We start from the raw sequence: 4,529 nt of genomic DNA, 5'->3' as shown, positions 1-4,529 counted from the left end.
ATAAACGATTTGACTATGATTTTCCAAGATAATGGAATGTTTATAAATAAATAACAATATATAATATTGTTAAAGTAAAACTTTTAATTTAAAATTAACATTTTCGAATAGAGCGATCGATTTGATGTGAGTAAACCCAAATCAGCTATGCCTCAAGTGAGAAAGGACAGGGAGTGTCAGAAGGGCACCCACCACCCGATTAAGAAAATATGAGTTGGAAAAAAGAAAGTGATGGGGAAGGGGATGATGAAGCTCAAAAACCTAAACTAATTGACAATTCTTCACTGACAAACTGTCGAAACCCGCCAAGACAAAATTAGGCCCACCCCACTTTTGCACACAGTGTGGGCAGTGGCACCCACCCCGACCGCTCGGCGCGGACCTCTCACCGGTCACCACCACCTCTGCTTTCTCACTTGTCTCATTCTTTGTTTGTCTCTGTCTGTCTCCACGGCCTTCGCAGTCAATCAGTTTGTTATTGAATTGAGAAAGGCATTAGTGCGAGCGTTAAATTGGCCTAGTGGCAAAAGGACTGGGCATTTTGGGAACACCAAAACTGAACCCTCTTCAAATGAGGGCATCTGTTCAGTGCCTGTCACTGGTAGGCCAGCTAAATCCACCATGATACTTAATTTTTTTTTTAGAAAGAAAGACTATTTCCCATTCCAATAATACAAAAATAGCACATGGTCATTTTTCGCGCCTATTTTCCATCTGTGATGTTAAAATTGACATTTTTCACATTTGTTAGGCACAATCAATAATTTTTTAAATTTTTATAAAAGATATAATGATAAGATAAAATTTTCCTTTATTATTTTTAATATTCAAACTTGCCTCCATGATATTTAATAAACATATATCAACTCCAATTTATATATATATATATATATATATATATATATATATATATAAAATTTAAAATAGTCATAGATAAATAAAAAATACTTTTAATCTTTAAAATAATTTTTTTTGGGGACAAAAGGTTAAAAAATATCAATTTTTTAAACTTTAAAAGTGGTAATTAACAGTTTTTGACATAATTTAGATGGGAAAAACCGAAAAAATAGTCCTCCCAACTTTCTTTTTAACCACAAAGTTTTGTTAAAGACAAAAAAAACTCCACTTGCTACTGCAATTATGTAAGTCTGAACAAGTAGTTTGTCTCTTTTTTCCACCATGTTTAGCCAGAAAGCATGATTTGTATGCGATTAACTCCAACTCTTTAATTAATATTCTAAGTTGCTATCAGAATTTGCCTGCCATGTGGTTGAACTACGGATCAAAATACTGTCAGAATTTGTTTGTGAATTTATTGCTGTCATTTCCAACCCTTACTGCAAAGCCAAAAACCCAGAAATGGCTCTTTCTGTTTCACTCCTTCTCTCTTGCACAATCACTGACACAAACAACAGGCAACGGCCTCAAAGACACAAATATATGTAAAGATTACGCTACAGAGATGCCTGCCCTGCGCCATAAAATTAAAAAAGAGAAGTTACAGCTATCTGTGTAATGAACGAGATGTAAAAACTGAAAGATCTGCTGTCCCTCTTGGTGTTTTTCAAAGGAATGTGGTTTCCAGGCAAGTTTTTGTACGATTTCTTCGCTTTTGCAGAACCTTGATATCTTCCTTACTGTACACCCACGTTTTGTTTTGAGGAATTCAAACCAACCCCCTCTAAATTATAGTCTAATTCCTATAATCAAATGTGTTAATAGGATTTCTTGTCGATCCACACAACTTATAGGCTTGTGCAACATTTGAATTTGAATTGAATATGATATGTCTACTATTGTACATGATAAAAATACAGAAGAAAATATAAATCCAAGAGAATGAATAGACCCGATGTTTAAAATGTTTATATGCACGATGTAATTAGGTGGAGCTCATATAATCTATAGTTTTTGAACTAGCCTTCTCATGATTCATTTTCTTTTATTTAACCATTTATATTTATAGGTCCACAGGGGTGAAATTACATTCAAATTATAATAATTTTGTATTGTTAATCCTAACTGGAGTCTAATAGTAAATATCTATTTCAATTGAATTAAAAAAATAAAACATTAATAAGATCGAAAAATTGCCATTAAGAATATGAAAATATCTTTCTAATACCATTAATATCTACAGAAAATTCTGAATAGATCCCTCGTTAATCGGATGTTGGCTTGTTGTCTTGAATCGGAAAAAATACTCGTATAGGCTACAAATTGGATAATAGAGAGCTGACTTGCTGTCTAATCGCTGGTTAGCATTTGGTCTCAATGACCTGGACTCTTGCTTAGGAATTTCGCGGGCTGAACAATACATATAGCAAAATGGAAAACATTTGAGTGAGCTGAGGGGGGGACGTTTAATTCTAATCAATCAAGATGACAAAACAAACAGAGTCATTTTGTTTGTGCATCTCTCTTTCTTTCTTTCTTTCTCACCACCATCAAAACATTATCTTTTCTCTAATGGGGACTCTGCCGGGTACCTCCTCTTCTTTGACTCTTGATTTGGATTGTTTTAAAGGATTTCTCGACCCAAATGGGTGTTATTGTTTAGATTAAAATATGCGTAGAATGGTGTAGAAAGATTGGGACCCGAGAAACGAAGGAAAAGCCAAAGATGAATGTGGGAGAATGGCAGAGTGACAATAATGTCATGAAAAAGATAACGACATTGGCAGAGACAGTAGTCGGAATGGTGGGTCAGATTGGCATGTGGCTATGTCTGCCTCTGGTGTTCTTCTACCTAACCCTATTCATGCCTCACCATCAAAAAATTCCTATACCGCCAATTCTCAGCTAACAAAAGCTACCCAAACTTGCACATAACAATAGTTTGATTAGCAAAAATGTGGAATTCCGAAGGGTTCAGGATCTGCTAACGCTATATCAAAGTCACACCTTTAAATTAACCTATGTACTGATTTTTGAGTACAATTTTATTTATTTGATATATATGATTTAATCCAACAGAGACAATCCAATTGGAATGGGTTTTCTTATAAAACTTTTTCAAGTCCAAAGTTTTGTCCCAAGCATAACAAAAGCTATGCAACGGAACTGTAGATGATTTGGACAATTAGTTGGCTATGTTACAAGTCCAAACTATTGTAGCAAGCCCAGATTCGACACTCAAATTAACCCAATAATAACCTTAAAGATGGGAAATGTTCTAAAATTGGCCCATGTTCATCTCAACAGAGTTACGAGAACAAACAGGTAATGGGCTAGAAGCAAGTCATCGAGACGAGCCTCTGTGGTAACCTTTATAAGCCCAAAATGTGGCATTAATACTCGATAAGACTTTTATTATGGTAGTTCAAAATAGAAAGTCTGCTCCACTCAACTTCATAATACTACAAGTCTACAACTGTTCCCTCTAGTCCATTATTAAGGACTACATCCATGAAAGTTACTTGAATGGGCTTTGCCATAATTATTGCTCTCGACAATGAAATTATAACAAACACTTGATGATTTCTCTTGAAGTTTTATGGGTGAGGCATTTATCTCCTTTTTATCATTTAAGATACACATTCTATCGGTATTACAATTGGATTCAGATTTGAGCTGTTTCAGTTCTAATTTAAGTTTGGATTGAACAAACCCAACTCAAGTTAAAGATTGAACAAATAATTTTAAACCAATCCAAATATTTAAGTTTGAATAAATTCATATCAAATTTGATGTTAAATTATATGAATTCTACCAAAATAGAATCTAGCCCTAATTGTTGTCCTCAAGATTTCCATTAAAATAATTGTGGCAACAGGGCGAGAAGCTCCGGTAATCCACAGAGCCCAGACTCCCAGGCCATTGAAACTGAAACCCATTTAGGAAACTTGAAGACCAAAACATATGATTTAAAATTATTTTGTGGAAGATGATTACCCAACATGTATCATTTTACTTTGACAGAGCTGCAAACTCATCTTCAGCATCTTCTTGCCCGCCATGAAGACTTTGCTTAAGCTGCTAAAGTAGTATTACTATGTGCTTTATTCATATTAAGAATAAGACAAATGACATTTGATTGATTTTATCTGCCACATGCCCACCAACCGATTGGCTTGGCTTGACTTGAAATCACATGATACACAAAGACCAATGAGAGAGAGGAAGCAGGACAGGAGGACTCACAAGCTATATGATAAAAGGTGCAAATAATTAATATAATTAAACATCGACCTTTTGTCTTTCTTCAGTAATGCTCCACCTTCCCCCTGTTGAAGTTTGAACATAATGAGACCTGAAACTTATTATATTTACTTATATCTGACAGCAAAAGAATGCTTTCATGCTTCAATAAGATTACCCATTTCTCACTTTTATGCCATTCTTTTTCATTCATTATCCAGCATGCCCAAACGGACCCATCTTCATCACTCTTCCATCCAAAATACCATCCCGCCAATGGAAGTAACCAAGCAGCAAAAGACAATATTGGTAAGAATGATAAAAGGGATCTGAATTAATGAAGCCAAAAACTTCTTTGTATTTGTCATTGTGGGGCTGGCGTGCCTCCC

Source organism: Mangifera indica, chromosome 3 (assembly GCF_011075055.1).
Source record: "Mangifera indica cultivar Alphonso chromosome 3, CATAS_Mindica_2.1, whole genome shotgun sequence".
In the NCBI taxonomy this organism is placed as follows: Eukaryota; Viridiplantae; Streptophyta; class Magnoliopsida; order Sapindales; family Anacardiaceae; genus Mangifera; species Mangifera indica.
This window is presented reverse-complemented; position numbering follows the sequence as displayed.